We start from the raw sequence: 21,853 nt of genomic DNA, 5'->3' as shown, positions 1-21,853 counted from the left end.
GTGGTTTTAAGCCCAGTGGCTTCTAAAACTACCTAAAGTGGTGTGGGCATGTGCAGCTGTTTAACTAATCTGAACTAAGCCAGAGGGAAAATCTCAGCCCCAAAGTATCACTGAATTTTAAAGTGTCTGAATTCCTTTATTATTATTGTAGATTTTGCCTAAAATCAAGTACAGAGATATTCCTGAATAGTAGTGAGACAGCTCTGGTTTTGCATATCATCATAGTAGCTGTTGAGAAAAGGGTGTTGTATTCATTAAAATGTAAGAGACAGCATCAGTAATGACCATTCAAGGATATTCAGAAATTCAAAGCACAAAAAACTCTGTTAAAAACATTGATCTTCGTTTCATTCCTTCATTCCTTTCCTTCTTCCTTTATTAAGCTTCATGTTTTCAAGCGTTTCAACAAAATAATGATTTTAAATATAGCATAGATGTATTGGGTTTGTGTGTTGCAGGGTTCTGATAGTGGGGGAGGGAGCTACGGGGGTGTCTCCTGTGAGAAGCTGTGAGAAGCTTCCCCCGCTCCGAGTTGGACCCACGGCTGGCCAAGGCCAAGACAATTAGCTATGGTGGCTGCACCTCTGCAATAACATATTTAAGAAGGGGAACATGACAGGAGGAGTGGGAGGGAGGGAGACAGCTCTGCAAACAGCAAGGTCAGTGGAAGAAAGGAGGGGGGACGGGGGCACGACGAGTGCCAGAGCAGCCCCTGGTGAGAGGCAGGGCCACCCTGCTGCCACCCTTGGAGGTCACCGGTGGAACAGATGCTAACCCACAGCCTTGGAGGACCCCACGCTGGAGCAGGTGGCTGTGCCCGAAGAAGACAGTGACTCTGTGGGAAAAAGCCCCCGCTGTTGTAGCTTGATGCTGGGAAGACTGAAACACACGGGGGGTGACCCATGCTGGAGCAGTTTGCGAAGAGCTGCAGCCCGTGGGAAGGACTCATGTTGGAGGAAGTTCATGGAGGTCTGTGTCCCATGGGAGGGACCCCACGCTGGAGCAGGGGAAGAGTGTGAGGAGTCCTCCTCCTGAGGAGGAAGGAGCAGCAGAGACAACGGGTGATGAACTGACCGCAACCCCCTTGCCCTGCCCCTGCACTGCTGGAGGGGAGGAGGTAGAGAAATTGGGAGCAAAGCTGAGCCTGGGAAGAAGAGAGGCATGGGGGGGGAAGGAGTTTTTAAGATGTGGTTGTATTTCTCACCATTCTATTCTGACCTGATTGGTAAATTGGTGGTGGTGGTATTCAAATTAATGTTCTTTCTTTCTAAGTCGTCTGTCTTTTTTTCCTCATGATCATAATTGGTGAGTGATCCCTCCTGCCTTTGTCTCGGTCCCCAAGCCTTTTGTTATATTTTCTCCTCCCCATCTCACCAGAGGGGAAGGAGTGTGCCTGGTGCTCAGCTGCCCTCTGTGCTTTAAACCACGACAGTAGATTAAATGCTTATATAATCACTGGATTATATGGTGGATTTTCAAGGAAAAAACACCACCAAATATAACAAGACTTATGATAAAAAACTGATACCTGGCATCAGTTTACTAACTTAGTAGACTGATAAATGGGAAATTGGCAGGGATTGCAGGAGATGACACTTTTGCAAAGAAGCACCATGAAGATTTTAATGATCCACTAAAACGATCCATTTGATCAAGAACATGGCAACACCAAACAGTGTTCCCGACACTCAGAAAATTATTATTTTCTGTTAATGAGGTTTTTACAAAATCTCCCAGCGATACTGGCCTTGTCACTAGCCTTAGGACAAGAGGCACTTGGCACTCCAGATTGTTTTCTGCAGCTTGTTCCAAGAAAACTGCAGGACTTGTGTTTTCCTTCCAAACAGAAGGAAGAAGGAAGAATATTTAAGTCATCAGTCAGTTCTTTCCAAAACATTTTGAGTTTCATGCTATTTCTTCCACTGTTCCAGAATCCTCCTGACAGTGGCATGACCAGCCCCAAGTCCCAGGATAAACACCTTTGTTTTAGGGAAAGTTTATTTGTTGTTGGCTACGAGTGTCATTGGCCTCAATGCATGCTTTGGGACACATTTCACCCATTGTGTCTCAACCAGTTGCACCATTACTTTGGTCCATGGTACATGGTATTAATAAATATTAGTGTTTATATTTTCCATAGAAAATACCTTAGTTTGTTTTTTTGGTTTTTTTGTTTGTTTGTTTGTTTGTTTTTTTCCTCTGTGCTTGGCTACTGGTGATATTTTTTGCAGCTTCTGGCTGACTCTGTCAGATAAGAAATGGTGTCTGCTGGTCTGTCCATCTTCCTCCCTTCACTAACTGGCAGTATTTTGCTGCCCTCACTACAGAATTAACCTTACTGCTCTTGTGATAAGCACAGTGAGAAGCAGATTAGTTCAGCAACGTTATCTGATCACGGCTGCTTCCTTTCTGCAGATGGCTAAAAAAAATTTCTCTCTCTAAGAAATCCTTCTCCTTTTTATTTTCCACTGCCTCCAGTATATTTTTAGGATAAACCTGGAAGTATATAGCTAGTCTGCAAGTCAGATATAACAGGAAGTTATAACTGTATTACATTACAACATGTCTTTTTACCACAGCCTGATTTCATTCGAATCATTCTTTCTTTTGCTGCAGTCTCTTGGGACTCTATGCTTCAAAACATTTTTTCTGAACTCTTATTTCTGAGCTATTTTTGACTTGTTTTCATTCCCTTATTTTGTTATTCACATCCAGAATGCACGGACACTCTAACAAAAAAAAAAAAAAAAAAAGAAAGAAAAAAACCCCACTAACAAACAAGCTGCAACTACTCAAAGATTAGTAAATTCAAAGTCTTAAAAATCTTAAATCTAGCAATTTGGTTTTAGCATCTCTTTTCCTGAACATTATTGCTGTCTTAATGGTCTGTATACATTTCTGTTCTTTCCCCAAAACTCTGGGCTTACTCATGGGGTGGGTGTTATTCATATAATATAAAAAGCTAACTGACCTTGTGCTACATCATGTAATCATTGACCACATGATATTCACAGTGATCAAGCCCTTCCCTGAAGAGTGTCCCATTCTACCACCAGCTGCCCTGTCCTGGCTGCCAAGGTCTCCCCGTCTTGCCAGGCTCCCAACCAAATCCTCATCATGAGAGCATTATTTCCTCCCTCATGCTTGACCAGAAAGCTGGTTTGAGGACACAGCACCATCACACTAGCAACTACAAGATAAAGGGAAGTTGCAAGGAGTTTCTTACAAGCCCAGCCATCTTCAAATACTTGGGCACCTTAATCATGACTGGAGGACTATGCCTTCTCTCACCATCTGCAGCCCTAAACCCCTTTGCAGAACAGCACATGAGTCTTTTCCTTTGTAAAGAGTGTCACCAGAGGAGCGAGCCTAGTTTGGTTCCTTATGATGACTCCATCACAAACTGGAGGACGGCTGGAATCCGTGTTGTGCTTCCTGAGGCAGCTGCCTTACCCTTAAGAGTTTAAGACAATGTGGTGTCTTAGTACCACCAAGATGGGGAAGTCCGTCTGTCCCCTGCTACCTCATCCTCCCCTCTCTTACTAGAATTGGCTCTAGTACTTTTTGGAGCCAGTTCAGTTTGCTAGAAAAGCAGACACAGTTCACTTTTGCTGAAATTATCTTCAGGACTAGCGACCTGTGATGGTACAGGTTGGTGGTCTGCAAGAGATGATGCCAGAAGGCAGTGGGACAGTATGGCCAGAAGTGGGAATGGGGTGGCACTGGTGAAACAGAACTTCTCCTTTTTGCTGGAGAAGGGTATTATGTCTATGCACCATGTGGAATAGATGGGGATTGGGTTCACTCAATGCTTGGTAAGCACTGTCCCTGGAGCAGGTCACTGCAGAGAGAAAGGTGATCTGAATCCACACCGATCCCATCCCACCTGAGCGCTCTGGTCAGATCGCTTCCTCCTCCTGTCTTGTGCTTGAGGCTTTAGCAATGCCTAAAACCGGTTCCTACAGGCCAAATTAGTGTCTTCATGACTTCTTAGCCATGACTCAGATGCCTGGGCATGCTCCAGAATGGATTTCCTCTTGTGCAGGGAAGTTTACTAGCAGAACAAGTTTGCTTGCTGAGGAGCAAAGGGCTTGAGACAGTGACAGGGTAGCTCTACCCAAAGTTTCCTTTCCTGTGCCTCAGCCCCCTCAACCCCAGCAGCCTGCAGCAACGCATGACAGTCTGGGCGGCAGGGCAAGCCCCACGCATATCCACTGCAACCTCACCAGTGTGGATATAAGCCTCAGAGACCTTCAGGGACATGGCACACCATTACTAAGTGTGTGCTTTACAACTATTTGTTTTTAAATCTGAAATGGGACAAAGTGGGTGCATCTTCATGGGTAAGAAAAAGGGGCGCATCCCAGACAGCTTCTGCCGCCCCTTGCTCAGTCTGAAGCCCCTGTTCTAGAGCATGAGAGTTGGAACATTGCCTGAAGACTGCCAGGAGTTTTTAGCATAAACAAAACAACTTGCTTTCCCTTGCCTGCCTTCTCTGCCTGCAGGTGGGAATCACATGGGCTGAGATTTTCAGCAGCACCCCCAGCCTGCCTGAGGCAGGCCCCCAGCACGCAAAATGTCTGCCCAAACGTTCAAAATACAGCAAAGTCATCTGCAGTGGAGGGCAGGTGATCGGTCTCTCCTCGGGTCGAACACAAGCCTTTGGGAGCCTTAATAAAAGACAGTGCGTCCCAGCCTGGAGCACGATTCTCAGGTTATCGGAGCAGAAACCTCACTTGTCTTCCTGACGTTATCACATGTGACCTTACACCTCTCTTGATCTGCTTTGTGGCTGCTCTCGCTGGCTCTGCTTTGTATCTGTGCTTTCCAGTTTCACCAATGTCCTGCTTAAGCCCTGCCTCTGAACAAGCCTGTGCCTCTGTTCATCTGATGTTGGATTACCTTTCTGATTTACGAATCAGTTTGTTTCCAGGAGAATGCACTTCTGTAGTCTCTCTGTGCTGCTGCTGAGTAAGAGATCATGACATCTTTAATCTTCCCACGTGAAGCCCCACTGCACCCAGCTGTGCTGAGATGCCAGCAACATCAAAGGGTGTCTGTGCCAACCTGGCAGTATAATGGCTGCAGGGTATGGAAATTTGAGGGGAGATTTTTTTGCCTGTTGTGATCATTTAGGCACCCGCCCTGCAAGTATTCATGCACACATGTATTTTTAATCATAAGAGCCCTGCGGAATCCCATTTATCTCAGAAAGATTAAATCCCAGCCTGCTGCTGCTTATGCCTGGATCTCACAAAACGCCGTCGTGCAGAGATGTGGCTCCCCTGGAAAGGCAGGTGTTTCATCCCCGGCTCTTTGCTCTCCTGGGTTTGCGTTTGGTGGGTGGTGGAGGGGAATGCTGCTGGGTTCTGATCCCAAAGCCTGGCATAGGGCCTGACCCAGCTCACAGCAGGGCCCATTAGCTCTGTCTGTGCTAACAGGGCTGCACAACTTTTGAACTTAAACTGTCTCTCCTTCAGCCAAGCAGAAGGACCTGCCCTCATTTGTTGATGTAGACAGGCCTCTGAAGTCCTTGCTAGCTCCTCTAGGCATCAGCATAACTGCTCTTATGCCCTGGAGCTCTTGCTATGGAGGATGGTTGTGGCACAGAGGAGCTAATATGCTGCCATCCATTTCCACCCTGTTGTCTCCTCTTCATCAGAAATGTCCTCGTGAGCAAGACAGCCCTGTTTCGGGTCAGATCACTCGGTTTTGAGCCAGATCAGATATACACTTTAACCAGAAAGCTAACCAGCTTCAGAAATAGGAATTCTAAGGCTGTAATTCTTCAAGGTGGGGTGAGCAAGCTAATCGCTTACTTCTACCAAAACCAACACAGAAGTCTTTTGCCTCCTCCTTTCTCAAGATCTACCATTATAAACCTTTGTGTCTGACTCCTTTTTCTGCACTGCAGATTGTAGTATTCTTCCTAAGCAAAAAACTGCCTTTCTATTAGGTGATGTTACCACCTAATGGCCACAATGGAATGATGCTTTCACCTGGTAGTTATTAGTAACGATGCAGTGGCTGTAAGTCTGATATCTACTAGCTGAACATTATTTGGATCTGGGGAGGACCTGAGCAGGGTAACTAACTGCACAGTGATGCTCTGGTGGCACTGACCTCTTTCTCTCCCATGTGTGTCCAGGTTAGTGTTTAGCCATACAGGAGTGAGTAAACAAGCAGATAAACCTTTGAGGATTTCTTGTGCCTTACAGAAATGATATGAGCACAGTAATGACTATATGGCAGATCAGGAGAGGCCATGGAGTGGTATGAGACTGTTTATTTTCACTCAAGTAATAACTGGGTTAGGAACATCTTAAAGATGGCCATTTAAACTTTTACTTTTCATGTTGATTAATGCAGGAGCAGAGACAGCATGCTATAATACATGCAATATAACTTCACTGTTGGTAATCACTTGTTAATCAGAGATGCTAAGATCATAGAATCATAGAATCATTTAGATTGGAAAAGACCTTTAAGATCATTGAGTCCAACTGCAAACTTAACACTGCTAAGTCCACCACTAAACCATGTCCCTAAGTGCCATCTCTACATGTCTTAAAAGACACATCCAGGGATGGTGACTCCACCACTTCCCTGGGCAGCAGAGAGGAGATACAAGCAGATAAGAGGCTTGCTGCCTTTTTTTTTTTTTTTTTATTAAGAAAAAACTGGGGGAGCATAGATCAGTCTTTGAAGCATGCAGTACCCAATGTAGGAGAACATTTTTGAGACCTAGCCTGGCCCACTGCTGTGCAAGTTTTAGGCACCTGGACAAGAATAATCCTGGTCCTGTTGATTCAAATGCAACATTTGACCTTGGGTTTAGCAAAGTCAACACTTTACTCTTAATCATTTCATATGAAACTTTTGTCATGTGGTTTGGGTTGGCCATTTTATGAGAAATAGTGTTTCACTAAAAAAAAAAAAAAAAGCCCAATATAACCAAATCACTGAATCATTATAAAGAAATTAAATATACCTATGGAAAAGCTTTTCCATAATACTAATCTTACAGGATTTATTAATTTATTTTTTACTTAAAACAAAACTTAATGAAATATTTAAAGAGAAGGAGACAAATACACATCAGAAAGAAGAGAGAAATACATAGCAGAGGGAGGACTTTTATCTGAAAAAAAGAAGCATGTGCTGTAAAGTACATATTTTAGTAAAGAATCTAAAAACCCTCAAATCTCCACTACTGTCACCATTCCTATACAGTTCTCATCAAACCTACAGTCTCAATATGTGAAACAATCAATCAGTCTCCCCTAGCCATAAAGAGATCCCGCTGCCCAAGGCACAGATTGATTTCCCTGCGAGACAACTCCAGGCTAGGCTAAAAAAAGAAACAAGTAAAACCAAGGCTGACAGAATGCCTTCATTTTGGTTTCATTCTAGACAAATTCCACCTCTTCTTATTTCATCAGAGGTTTCTTTCTCATATTAATCTTTGGTTTCCACTTAAACATCACATATTTTCATTTAAAAATAAGCTCGCACACACAGAGAACTAAAATCTTGTATGTAAATAAACAATATGATCCAGGAATATTATTCAAAGATCTAAGTACATTCTCTGCATAGTAACATATTGGAAAATGTATCTGCCTTTTCCCTTTCCATTCTAGGTGAGCAGCTTCAGGAATGAATTATCCAAAATGATCTGAGGCTGAGTGTAAGACAAGAACAATTACAATTACAGAATGTGTATATTTTGTTTACTAATATTTACATTCTGTGCACAGGTGATGCATGTGCAGGTAGTGGAGCAGCCTCCCTTCTGGAGTGCTTATAACCTAATTGGATGTGTAATGGGCTCAGAGTCTAACTTCTGAGGGAAAATATCAGATAGGTGTTAACAAGCACGTGGAAAGTATAAGACATTTTTCTTGGACAACACTGGAACAACTTCAGAAGGGTTGTCTTGGACTATGTGGATCTAAATGCAAGGGCAAAGGGGTTTTCTTGCTAAAAAGACAGTCTCTGTCACAAGTACTCTTCTTGATACTGAAACATGAGTTTATACAGGGGTGTCCGAGGATATGAATTATAGAGGTGGTCAGCCCAGAGTGATGTCTTCTAGCCTTGAAACAAATGCATCTCCCTTGGATGTGAAAGGAAGGAAAAGACAGGTGGTAACGTGGAGCTTGTACATTTACAAATCACGTACAAAACTGATTGCTCCAAATTTATACAAAAATGTCAGCCAAAGCCAACTTCCCTTCAACCTAACCGTTACCATTTTCCCATCAAGTGCACGACAGTGGCTTCAGGCAATATGTGTAAAAGGACAATGGCTGATGCTATGAGGAGCAGAGGGGCTGCAGGTAAGCAGCAGAGCAGGCAAAGGCTGGTAGCCTAACAGATCAGGACAACCAAGGGGCAAGAGTGGTACCTGATTCTGCAAAGTCTTGACAAATTACATTTACTCCCAGAAGTTAAATACTTGTGCATCATCCTGAGGATGAAAGCTGTATGGTGAGTGGTAAGAATATTCTCTGCAAGCACAGCTGTCACAAAGCAGAGTAACAAAAGTGTGCATTTTCCCATCACTACACTAAGACACAACCGTCTGGCTGGCTGCCTACCATAGGGATGGACTGACATAAGGGCTTATCCTTCCTATAACTGAAAATACAGGTTTGATCCATGCTTTGCTAACTGTTTGGTTCCAAAGGCTTCAGTGTCTTTCCTCAGTAACGACACTTGGTGATCAATATTTTCAGAGGCTGTTGACACAGCCTTAAAGGCATCCCATCTGTGTCTGTCATTGGGGAGCTTCTCATCTCCATGTATCTGCATTAACATTCACAGGGAATGAAGCCATATTAAAAAAAGACATTGAGTGTGAGACCTCTAAATAATACCCAAATGGATTTATCACAGGGTGTCAGTGTGTTGCTACATCCAAATGAACATTCAGGGCAGAAGCTCCAGAAAATATCAGACACCACACAGTTTCTTTCAGACAGCCCTTCTGTACATCATTAAGTCTTGCCCATAGTAAGTCAAGCCAAACACAGCATGCAAACATTTCTGTATTTTAGTCTGTGCTAAATAAATGTTTTTTCCTACTGTTTTTTAATGGCAGATGTTTCCCTTTGAACCTTCATATACTAGCATAAGTCATTCTATTGTCACTATAAAATTCTGCATGTGTACATGAATGCAGGTGAATAAACTGCAATGGTCAAACATGCAGACAAGTGAATAGACCCCTGCATGATAAATTTGTTTAAAACAGTGTCTGTCCATCACTGTTCCCTGCATTTGTTAAGAGACAATGTTCTTCCGCCCTACCCTTATATTAAGAACTTCCCTAAATCAGCTAGATTCCAAAAAATGCCCAGAGACAGACTTATTCAGGAGAGCTCTCCTCTCTATTAGGCATTTTTCTGAGGCCAAGAATAGAGCTGGGCCTAAAATAAGACCTTGGCAGGCCTTGGCAAAAGTTCAGTTCAAAGAGTTTGGGAGAAGCCTGTGCCTGCTTTAACCATGTGCCTCCAAATGGCAAGCACAAAGCAGGCTGCCTTGCCCCAGGTCCCCCTGCCCAGCCTACTGGCACAGCATTTTCCTGCACGGCTGCATTAGGCAGGTGAATTGTCACTTCTGACCTTTTAAGCAGTCCAACCGGAGGGATGCTGCAGTTGGGCTGGGACACACATGCCCTGGAAGCACTGTGGCTACAACTGCACGGCTGCACTGGCAAAGTACGCCTTCTGCAGACCTGGCTTAAGTCCTTGGGTTATCTGGACTATGAGCTGGTAAAAACGGGGGGGGGGGGGGGGGGGGGAATCTAGCCTTTACAAACATTAAATGATGATCAGATTTGAGAATTAAAAGTATACTGTGGCTGCTGCCTTCATCTTGCTTGCAGGAATCACAGTGAAGCTGAACTACTCAATTGTCAAGATTGCTTTTGTTAAAAATACTTTCACTTTATTCCCCAAACATGGCATTGTTAATTGCACCTATAAATTACTTCTTCAGTCTTCTTGTGTAGCAGCATGAAAGGCAAGTTTTGAAACGGAATCCGACAAAACTACAAAAGTACATAAGCCGTAACGCATCTGTGCTACAAACTGCAACTTTGATTAAAGTAGTGATTTTTAATTGTTTCCTTGTTGGTCAGCTGAAATAAAGAAAATATTAAGAAACAAAGAATAGCATTACCAGAGACTCTGCTAATATCCCTCTATGCCCACTCACTGCTCATATTTTCAGCCATTTCCTCCACCACAGAGTGCACATTCGCACCCCCATGTGCACACACACACACGCACGTGCACAGACAAAGAGCATCCTTCCAGCAAGGAAAATACCCTGCATGACACTACAGACCGCTGAAGGCTAAAACATTTCTTTACAACACCCCGCAGTTGTTGTCAGAGCGGGAGTAAGATGCCACAATCATTTTTTTCTAAAGAATGCTGACATGTTTTTGACATTCCTCCCCTTCCTCCAACAAACAAATACTTTATCATTTTACCTTTAAAATAATATGCTTCCTGTCTCCTTCCCAAATGCCTGGCCAGAAGAAATGACCTTTCCTGCCACAGAACAAGTTTCTCTTTATTGCAGCCTGTCTCGCCTCCTGCGAGCAGGGCAAGAAACGACCAAGGCTGTAAGCACGGGAGCCACAGGACTGCTGGGGATGCCGGGCGTGAAAGGCGCGTTTATTCCACCTCTCCCGAATCCCAGCCCCTCGGCTGCAGGCGTCTGCTGAGCGCTCCTTGGACCAAGTGTGGAGAATCACATTTCTGCTTAATCAGGCCGGCTGCCTGGAGAAAGATGATTGCAAGCAGATGTACCCGTGTTCTCATGTGAAAGGAATTTGGGCTTTTGTGTTGGATGTACGTTGAGCGACCGGCTCCAGGGAGTATGTTGGTGCTCTTTTAATTTCTTGCAGGTGTTGGGAGCCGGTATGCGCTGGTGCAGCAGAGCTGAGGCCCGGCACCCAGGGGGTGCATGGAGGGCTGGCACACCCAGGGTCAGCAGGGGGGCCAGAGGGAGAAGGCATGACCGGTAGCTTCACCTGACTGCAGGAAACAAGGCTGCATTTCATAAAGACCCCTACTCCCGGTAAATGCCAGCTCTGCTCAAAACCATGCAAGGCTGCAGCAGCAAAACGATGCTTTTTGCCAGGAACAGTGGGGTTTTTTTCCTCTTGTTATGGATAATCCAGGAGAAATAAAGAGGATGGATGTCAGTAATATCAAAATAATTTCTTTGAATCTGAAACTAGTCAGGGACAGATAACTAGTGTGGCACCTGCATATTAAAGCGCTCTGGTTTTCAGCTGGACAACTCTCAGTAATGTTGCAAATGGCTCAAGGAATTCACAATCAGTTTAAAGAAACGTTTGATGCAGTTACAGCTGTTTTTTTGAGGCACATTATGCACTTTTATTGCCAGAACTGCTAAGACAAAATAAACATCCAGGCGTTCAGTAGAAGTGGATGTACCCTTTGGATCATTCCTCAGGATATCTGGCACACGGGGGTGAATGTTCATGGCCACAGCACGTATCTGGACATACAGTGGAGAAGCAGCTGTATGCAGTCCATAAGGGCCCAGATACTCCACGCAGGGCTTACCTCCAGACAACTAGCCACACGTCCACATTCGGGTACTGAGAAGCGAGACTGTATTTACTGCCGCCACTTGGAAATAACATGATCATGCAGACCTCAGAAATACCACTACTGTGGTTTTCTGTTTACTGTGCAAAATTCAGTCCACCTAGCCTAGGCAATTAAGCCTAAAGGAACAGGAACCTGGAAGCCTCCAAAAGCTTTTCTTTTCCTTTGCTGACTCCACAGGAAATGTCAGTGCTTGCTCATCATAATAAGCATGTATGCAGCACTTACTCCCATGAATACAGCCACAGAGCGATCTAAATCAGGGAAGGGGGTTTGGCTGCAAGTACCCTATGGGAGAAAAGAGAAACAACTTCCCCATCACTTCATCTGATCTCCTGATCCACCCTGTAACTGACTGGATGAGCGGACAGGAGGGCACAAGGCAAGGATGAGGACCAAGTTAGATGAGATTGAGTCACCCTGATGTTTCACCACCACAAACACCCTCTCTTCTTCCTTCATCCCTTCCAGGAGCTGCTCTCACTAAGCAGTGACACACAGGTTCCAACAGCATGTCTCTTCACCCAGCCAGTTTAGCTCACTAAACCAGAAGAATAATCCAGCAGAATACTAACCCAGCAGCAACAGAGGTGGGCTGCTCTCCTAGCTGGCTTTGTGAGCCAAGCACAGTGACGTTTCCAACAAGCATATGACATGGGACTAGGGAGGTACCATGGAAATGGGCAGCTGAACTCATGTGACAGGGCTCTCCTTTGAACAACAGCAAGGGGTGAGATTGTTCCAGCTGCCCGGCAGAACATTATCCCGAGCAAAAGAGGCAACTGAGGAAACATTGCCACTCAGCATGGCGGTGTAGCTATGGCAGCAGCTAAGGACAGTGAAATCAGGCAGACTGTATTTATCCCTAATTTAATTGTGTGGTGCCAGCAGCCAGACACTTCATGATAAGGGCTGTACGAACACATAGGGAGGCATGATGCCTCTTGCTCATAGGTACTCCTTAAGCTCTCATGACTCTTCTGCCTGGTTTGCTGAAAAATGAAGTCTCTGCAGAGATACCTGCTCAAAAGCCATTTGATGCCAGCTTCTCCACTATTGTGTCCTGCAAGAGCTTTAAAATCTGTGTCCCTCTGTCCTGCCCAAATGTCTTGTCCCTTGTGAGTCACTTCCTTGCAGCAGGTGAAGGGCTGACAACCAGAGACATTTCAGGAGAAACATACAGTCCTCATGAAGCTTTTGGGCTGGGCGGAAAAGAGACAAATCTGCCACTAGCATCAGTGGGAACAAAAAGGGACTCCAGTGGCTTGGTTGCTTTTAATCATCTTGCTAACTCCGACTTTTGAGGCAAGAAGATAGTGCATGTCCCTGCATGTCCCCATGTGCTAATCTTCATGCAGGTTTCTGTCTTCGCGCACCTTGCTGGGTATTTAGAGAGTGAAGCATGTGCCAAGGGGTTCCCCTTGTGGTACCTTATGGCAACACGCAAGAGACACTGACCCTTATTGCCCGTGTGCCACAGAGCAGGGGATGCTGAGGGCACCCAACCCTTTGCCTCAGGCCCTCACAGATAACTGGTTATGCTGATGCGACTGAAGGCCTCTCCTGGGGGAGCTTCATGGCTCCCTCCTCCCAGCTGCCACGTCCTGCGGCACTGTCCCCTGGCCAGAAGAGCCTGACGGTGGGCACCTCGGTGTGCCACAGCCGAGGGGGGGTGGTGAAATGGCTTGCAGGGGCCAGCTGCATTGGAAAGACAGCACAGCGAACCTCGCAAGTGAGAATGGTCCCAGCGTATGGCCTGATCCAGGCTCCTTCCACAGGCTGCGTTCCCCAGCCTGAACATTAGGCACGTGGATGATACAATGAGTTGCCTATCAGACAGAAACCTAATTCCCTGCCTGTCTGGATAAAACACATGTAGGTAGCAACTCTGGGAGAAACCTTCCATAATACAGAAGCTGCAATTTCAGCTAAGCAAAAACTCTGCAGAGAATGATTTATGATTTTGTAGGCAGCCGACTTTCTTATTGTCTGTGACTATAACTGAATGTTTTGTAATCAAAACTTTCCTGCATAGGTCCAGAGTCCAGGAGAACAGCTCTTAAGCAATACTCCAATTTAGAAGTACAAATCTTTGAACAGTACAACCAGTTGCTCAGATGTTTTTTTCCTAATAACTAATAAAATAGGGATTATAAACCAGTCATGAGACAAATCAGGTAAGACTGGGTGAGAATTTTGCCTCAGTAGATAGCCTTGTGTTATTAAGCCAATAACTGGAGCAGAAAGCTACTTCTAGACAGATGCAAAAGGAAGAAAAAAAAAAAGGGGGGGTGGTGGGGGGTGGTGACTAGTCATTAGTCTGAATTACTGGAAAATGGGCAGCAAACTGACAGGTAGCTTCCAGCAAATTTCTACATAAAGGTTTAGTAGAACCTTCTCAACTAAAGCTTTGGGAGGAATTTCATTCCTAATCACTAAGAAAGGCTTAGACATTAGCCTGAGGAAGCTTCAATATTTAGAAATCTGATGATGCAACTGTGATGGGAAAATGTCAGCAGAAGGTGGCTGCTTTTAGCACCACAGGAGATGGACAAGAAAGGAAGGAAAACAAATCCTGTTCATGAAGATATTTTATTTCAGATTTCTTGACCCATATTATTTAAATAGCATGTCAGCCCAAATCAGAAAGAGAGACAGTTTCTTTTTTTACATTTGTGATTTTGCTTCATGTTGCCTATAATAGTGGTAAACAAATCCTGCAGTTACTGAACTACACAGTAATTAAATCAGATATTTTGGGGAAATTCTTCCTGTTCTCCTGTGTACTCTGTCTCTTTTGGCAGCTCCCCCTGCCTTCTCACATTCCAGCCACAGCTCTGTTTATATGCCTGTATTTCACAGTACCAGAAACTCAGATTGGAACACATTTGTACCTCTCTCCCTTTCACTAACGGACCACAATATGAACAGCCCCTTCTGTGGGGACATGCGCGAGCTCTCAGACCCGAGCAGCATTTTGTTGAAGGCATCAGCACACAGGTACCTTGCTGCCAGCTTTATTCCATAAATAACTACAGCAGTGTTGGTTTTTTTTTTTCAGGGGGAGAAACCCACAGTACCCCCTTGTCCCAGTTAAATGAGTAAATTCCATCAAAATCCTCCTCCCCTTCAGACTTCAACACTTGTCTAAAGCAGATGGCCACATAAATAATACATCCTAGGAAACATGATCAGCCACCTCTGGGATATGCTTGAGCTCCTGTCTCTCATCATATCATCACTAGATTAGCCCTGGGAATTCTTTTAATTTAATCCTTTTAACAGGTCATGCGCACAAGAAGCAATGACTGGGAAATTAGACACGTTTAGTTGGGCTACATTGTCAGTAGTCTGGAGCTGGCAGGTCCCTGCTCACTGTTTTTGGGGGCTTTCACCATCACGCTCAGCTGCTGAGCCTGAGGCCAGGGAGCCCAGGCTGATGTGGCTGAACGTGGAGAGGCTGGAAAAGAGGGGCCAGGGGACAGAGTATCTGAGCAGCACTGTCACATGCGGCCAGAGCACTCGGCAAGGAATACCGTCCTTTGAGCAGGGAGGTACTTGCTGCCTTCTCTGGGAGTGAAAAACGTCACATTTATTTTAGAATGTAAGACAGAAATCTATAAATTCCATTTTCTTTGTCTTTAGTATCCCCTGCTTTTTTCAACTGACTGGATTTTAGCAGGTGCTCAGAGAGGTCCCACAGGATTTATTCCCATCAATCTCACTCCAGGCACCTGGGCAGAAATACCAAGTACCAGTGATGAGGTGGGTTCTTCTCACAGTTCCCCCCACGGTGATGCCAGCCTCAGGGCTTCCCATCCACCTCCCCTCCCTCCCCTGCTACAGCCTGAACTCCAGGCACCTTGGCAAAATGGGCATCAGGGCAGCCCCAGCTTGGCCAGTCAGGTCCTCTGTAAGCTGAATGTCACCTCCCCAACATCCACTGTGCTGGGAAACATGTTTACAGCACTGCTCTGTGAACAGATTCACCAAAATGACCCCAAGTAAAACACCCCAAACCTTCCTCAAAGCAAAGCAAGCAAAGAAAACCCTCCATTTACTATTTTTAAGCTAGAGCTTCCCAAGGACTCAGTGGACAGAGCTGCTGCCCAGTTTTATCCGCAGAATTCAGGCAGCAGCAAACTGTGATGCAGATGGAGAAACGGGACCCTTCTGAATTATTTTCTTGCCAACAAAATTGCATTACAGACCTACACCCTGACACTGCACTCCAGGCACGCAGTTTATGCTTCTAGCATGGGAAACACAAAACAGCCCCCTCCCCTCAACTTCCCCTACCACTCATTCCCTGCCTCCTGGTTCCTCCCAGGCACCAGGGAACGGACACAGCTGAAGCCCTGGCCAAGTTTGAGCCACTTCATTGCACGCATCTGCAAGGATGAATGTGCAGGATGAAGGCAGGGGAGGAAGCACGTCTGTAGGTGCAGGGAGGAGAGGCGAGCTCAGGGACTGCTTTTCATACCTCCGTGTCTGTGGGGCCACAGCCCGGTCCCTGCAGTCACTCAGGCTGCAGCGGGCGACATCATAGACCCATTTCCAAAGAAAGGGTTTAGAAGCCACTCTGCTTCTTTAAAATATGGGACCGGAAAACAAAAGTTGAGCTTGAGTCCTATGGAAATGCCTGCAGGGTGCAAATATTTGAAAGTAGCACTGCTAAACCAGAATGGCTTTTAAATCATAACAAATCATATCTTGCCTTTCTGTAATGTCTTTCATCCTATGTTCTCTTCACAAACATAAACACATGAAGTTCAACAACGCATCTGGCGAAGTATTGTGTTGTGTGGGAACTTTCACATCCCAGTTCAGTAGAAGAGCAGACATGTGGGGTCGGTAGTGACCCTCCACCCCGTGTCAGACAGGATGTATGCGGCAGTAGTTGGAACGTGACCATGATCTCCTGACCACCAGCCCTGTGTTCATGTTGGGAGATATCTTGCCCTGATACCCCTGCAAATTTATTTGTCAAGAGACTGGGTCACAGATCCAGAAAATAAAATTTTGAGGGGGTTAGGCTGCAAGGGATGAAACAAACTCAACTTTTCCTCTTACCATTTTTGAGATATTTAGTGTCTACCCAATGCATTGGCAATGCAGAGATGTCACCCCATTTATGTTTCTGTCTCCTGCATGCCCGGGTGGTATTCTACTGGAAACCAATTATCAAGAGACACATTACTGTGTGGCGAATCAGAATTTGTTATTATCACCACCCCATTAATTTCCACACACATCTGCTGGAGTACTTGTTTCTGCCTGTGTCTCACATTTATCTTCATCTAATCCACTTTTTACTGCCCTTGTCTTAGTGCCAGCAACTATCATGAGGCACTGTAAGCACTTGTTAGTTAACTATTTGCAATCGCCAGCTCTTCAAACTCCACATTACACTAGTCGTTGGAGTTTAGCAAGTTTAAGTTCTGTGATATTCCACTTATTTAACTACATTATGAAATAAGTCACAAGCAAGCACCCTGAGTTGGTCCCAGCCCCCCAGGGGCAGGAGGGGGAGGAAGTTTGGGAGGTTCAGGAGCTAAGGAGCTCAGTTCCTCCTAGATGTCAGAGGGGCTGTGCTGTGCTCAGCCTGTGCCAGCTTCTTCTAGAAAGCTCGGCCAAAATCCTTTGATAAGGAAATAAGTCAAGACATGCATGTCCTAAGCCTCCTTCTGGTCCAACACCAACCTAAATGTGCCCCAGCAGACTGCTGCCACCCCTTTGATGCAGCAGGAAGGTGGAGTGCTGCTAGCTGGTACAAAACCTCAGCCTCAGCAGCCTTTCATCTCCTGCCTTTTGGCCACTGTCCAAATAGGGCACATCCCAAGTGGAGGAGAAATGTTGCTGAAAAGACAACGCATCCCGCTCTCAGTCATGCTGGCTTCCTATCTGCACCTACTGCCTACAGGACACCTCAGGTTAACATGTTTTCTGCTGAATCAAAAGGAGTTTCTCCCATACTACTTGACAGACTCTTTTTCTCTGTCATATGTAATGAGTTTCCTCTAATTAAAGGGCTGCAGACAGGCTCAGCAGGAAGCCGGAAGAGCTCAGTCCCCAACCAACAGCTTCTCATTTCTGCTCAGTGTTCAGGCAGCCGAAGGCCAGGAAGCTCATGCTGACCCCTCCATGGCACCACATCACGTTGGCCATCTCCTCTTTGGAGACACAAGCAAAGCCTGAGCTCCAGCAGCCAAGGGAGGAGGCTGTGCTTCTGCCAGGCAGGGGTGGCTGGCAGGAGATGGCATGGCCTGGAGCCTGTGGAACACCATGCTGGCAGGCGGTCTGTGCTCACCATGGTGGACACTAGCAGATGTTACCCAAAGGTTTCTTCTGATCTAATTCTGCATCTGGTAATAGGCTAAATAAAAGGTAAAAGAGGTCTAGATACCGTCTCCCAGCACCAAATGATTGCCTTGGTGTGCTGTGATCTATCCTGTTCCAATTTATTGTGCCCAGTTGGAGTTAAATTTCTTCTTTCTGCCTTTGTCTGAAATGCATATCCAATAGGCATGCATTGACAGGACAAACATATTCCCCCAGAGCCCCTCGGACAGCTGCACGAAGCCTGTATGCAGGAAGGTTGGTTGTACTAATGGCCTCAGCAGTACAGGCTAGCACTACCCAGCCACAGAGGCCCAGCTTCTCTGTGGAGCAAAGAGACAACAGACAGGGGAAACACCATCTTTTCATCTGTGCAACCATCCGCAGCAGTGCAAATAATATGAATGTGTCTGTGCCAGAATCTCCTCTGCCTCAAATTCACTTCTGCACCTGATATCCTGCAGCTTGCACCCTCTTGCCTCCTGGCCCCTCCATGACTTTGTACAGATTATGTGCAGTTGATTTTAAGAGAGCAGCATTTTGTAAAGAGCATGTGTTATCATAAACTGACAGAGGTGCCTAGTGTAGTTGTGAATGGACCTGACTTCCTTCCCTGTTCAGGCACTCCAACATCCCATTAACTTTAGCAGTAGGAAATTACATCTTGTGTCAAGGTTGAAATCATCTGACTTCAATTTCTACTCGCCAGATCTTGTTATTCTCTTGTCTGCAACTTCATAACACCCCACTGTTCTCTTATCAGATAGGTTTTTCTGTGTCTAAAAACATAAGTCACCATCCAGCTTCCTCCTTGGTAAGAAAACCAGCCTGTCTACCTGAAGTCACACCTGGGAAGGCTTGGTGTCCAGGCTGAGGAGGGTCACCTGACTGTCCTCCCGTGGACTCTCCACAGTACTTCCGCATCCTCTGTGCAGCATGGACCCCATAACTGGGCATCTCACCCCAGAAGTAGTTTTGCACGTGCTGCATAGAGGCATGGCAACATGCCTACTTCTATTTGATGCCCCTCTTCTCGTGCAGCATTGCCCTGGAAAGTCATGTCGACAAGCTTATTCATAACCACAGACTCTTCTGCCTTATAGGTACTCCCGATATTTTCCAAGCTACGATTTGACTCTATTTTAGAAATATGTAAACATATTTTGGATGGTGATTATTAACCATACATTATCCATTCTCAGTCAGTTGTCATTATCACCATAGTTTTGTCCACTAACTTTCCCACAGTGCATTTTATTTTACAGCACATGTTGATCATAACACTTAATGATTTAAATATTAGATGAAATTTTGCTGGTTAAAATTCTTGAATTGTTTTTTCTTCTACAGGTCTTCGTGACTATAGTCTTCAAATCTTTCTGGTGGTGCCTTGAACTATAATTCTGGCTGTCATAATGATGCCCCAGGCTCTTGCAGTGTAGAAGACAAGAACACTGTTGATCTCCATGCCAAAGGTAAATCCCAGCAGCATATTCAGAAGCAATTTAGCTTCTAAAGTTAAAGTTTAATTACTGAAGTACCTGAACATTTACCAGGTTAATTAGACAGGATCAGCAAAATCTCATTCAGATATAGTGGTTTCCTTATTTCCATTTAGATATAGATCTGTTTCGGCTTCAGTGGAGTCTGCTGTGAACCTTCATATCCAAGTCAGCAAAAATACGTGCAGCCTTTCTTCTCTTCTCGCTTCCCCTTTTTCTTTCCAGTTTTTGTCAGTGTTGATTACACAGTGGCACTCTGCTTCACTCCAAATGTATAGTTCTATCTGCAACTCACCAAAGCTGATGAAAGTCCTCCACTGGTCTCAGAAGGCCCTATCCAAGGCTCATAATCTACGCCTTACCTCAGCTGTAAGCATCTGAGGTACAAAAAAGAATATAATCTCTTTCTATCATGTCTTCTTTTTGTTCTTTTCTTTCAAACATGCCATACAAGCTGTTAATGGAGCAAATGACATGGAAACATAATCTGTATTCCTGCAGGTTTTGTGGCGGTGCTTGCTGCTTATTCCTTATCACCCAAAGCGATAAAACCATGTTGGTGATACCATAATTGAGTTTAGTGGAAGTGATTTATCAGGTTGCTAACAGAATGAAAACTTCAGGGGGGAGAACAAGCAGCAGGAGAATATGAACTTTTCAGAAGCAAGAATCTTGTTTTTTATGCAAATGGTTGTGTTAATGAAAACCAAGGGGAAAAAAATATAGTCACAACAATTTTGCTTAGAGAGCAGGTGAGAGCTTACCTAAGGAAAAAGGATTTCAAAGTTCTTCCTGAAATGTCATCTGGGTTTCATTATCTCCCCAATAACACCTAGTGTGTAGGATCTGTTCTTCACTCCTCGCTGTTAACTGGTTAGGAATAAGTCTATAATTACTCATTATGCAGAGAAAGTGTGGAAGAGTCTCATACTTGAACGCAGGAACAACAAACATACTTCTAGTGTTTTTTTCATGGGAAAGAATAATTTTTCTCAAGAGCCAAATCAAAGTCCTAACGGGTCCAAAAGAAAAACTTCACTGATTTCAACAGAGTTTGAACCAAGCTTTTGTTTAGTTTATTTTCCTGTTCTTATTTTTATGAATCTAATATTTGCATTGTAGGAGTACTCAAAAGCCCCAGACTTGGGGTCCCATAGTGCTGAGCTCCAGATAAGCATCCATGAATATATCAGGTTTTGTAAGTGAATATGCACCTAGTGGCTGCTGGAGCTTGTGAAATGGCAGAGCCCTGTAGTCATCCTCGGTAGCCTCAGGCCCAGTGGCTCCACTTTGCTGGGGTAGGGAAGGAGAAAAGTCACATCTCCCAGCAGGGGCTGCTGCGGGGACCATGACCTCCTGAGGGTGACATCAACGTTCAAAGGGGGCAGCTGGTCAGATGTCCAATACCTGCTGCCACATGTTTGGTGAAACTGCACTTCAGCTGTTAATCAGTGAGCCAACAAGTTCAAAATTAAGCTGGTGCTTCAAGGTGTTGCTGAACGTTTAGGAAAAAGTGCTAAGACCTGGCACTGATAATTTAGCAACGCTCCAGATTGAGAGCTGATACATTTTCTGGGCACTGATATCTGTGTATGCTGCCTACCTTTTGAGCTCACCAACTTCCTCACCAAGCCCAAAATAAATCCATTACCACGATAGGTTCAATCTTATTTGTTTGGGGAGTCATCATTTTGGAGAAATTCTCCCTTTTGTTTAATTTGTTGTTTTGTTTTTCTCTCTAAAGGTAGAGGAACTGTGAAACAGCCCTATCAAGAATTTCTAATTTTGATAAATTAATCATCTCCCTGTAGAGTGATCAATTACAGGAGATGCTGGAAAATGCGCTTGCACATTTCAGAATGTCTCAAATTCATTAGCTATTCCACTTGCGTTATGAATTAGTGAGCAAGATGAAAAAAATGCCTTTGGAATAACTCTTTGCAGCTCCTGTGTTTTTAAATAGGCAGCTAACAATTTATCATTCCCTGCTTCTCAGTTGTTTGTTTTACTTTTCATACAAAAGAGAATGTAATCAGCTATTTTATTAAATAAAAAGATGAGGATAAAATTCCTATTGTTAAATCATGTCTACCATCATCTCCTTATCTCTACATAACAATTGTTATTTTCTAGATCTTCTATTTCCCATTATCCTGTGTGCATTTAGTTGCTGCTTTTTCTACCAAGATTTCTCTAAGGCAGGCCTCTAAAATTGCTGTAACAACATTTTGCCTCATATTTTCTTCTCTTGTTTTGTATGCAGGGGTGGCTTCCTTGCTTATAACAACTCATTCCAGAAGTTAAGCAGGGCTCATTACCATGGGACCAGTGTGGATCATTCCATCTTCTGTAGAC

The 21,853-nt window shown here is 44.7% G+C and overlaps 1 protein-coding gene and 1 long non-coding RNA gene across 2 annotated transcripts in view; one reads left to right on the top strand and one right to left on the bottom strand.

The window, feature by feature from the left end:
- The window catches only part of ECRG4 (ECRG4 augurin precursor), a 19,816-nt gene extending 9,070 nt beyond the window's left edge, over positions 1-10,746 (bottom strand). The window contains exon 1 of the mRNA XM_074909316.1: positions 10,505-10,746. The gene's annotated coding sequence lies outside the window, so the exon portion shown is untranslated. The remainder of the gene's footprint in view (positions 1-10,504) is intronic.
- The window catches only part of LOC141961936 (uncharacterized), a 22,056-nt gene extending 203 nt beyond the window's left edge, over positions 1-21,853 (top strand). Inside the window, exons 2-3 of the long non-coding RNA XR_012633844.1 lie at positions 19,347-19,471; positions 21,762-21,853. This is a non-coding gene — a long non-coding RNA (uncharacterized LOC141961936). The remainder of the gene's footprint in view (positions 1-19,346; positions 19,472-21,761) is intronic.

This window comes from Athene noctua, chromosome 1 (genome assembly GCF_965140245.1).
Source record: "Athene noctua chromosome 1, bAthNoc1.hap1.1, whole genome shotgun sequence".
Lineage (NCBI taxonomy): Eukaryota > Metazoa > Chordata > Aves > Strigiformes > Strigidae > Athene > Athene noctua.
This window is presented reverse-complemented; position numbering and strand designations above follow the sequence as displayed.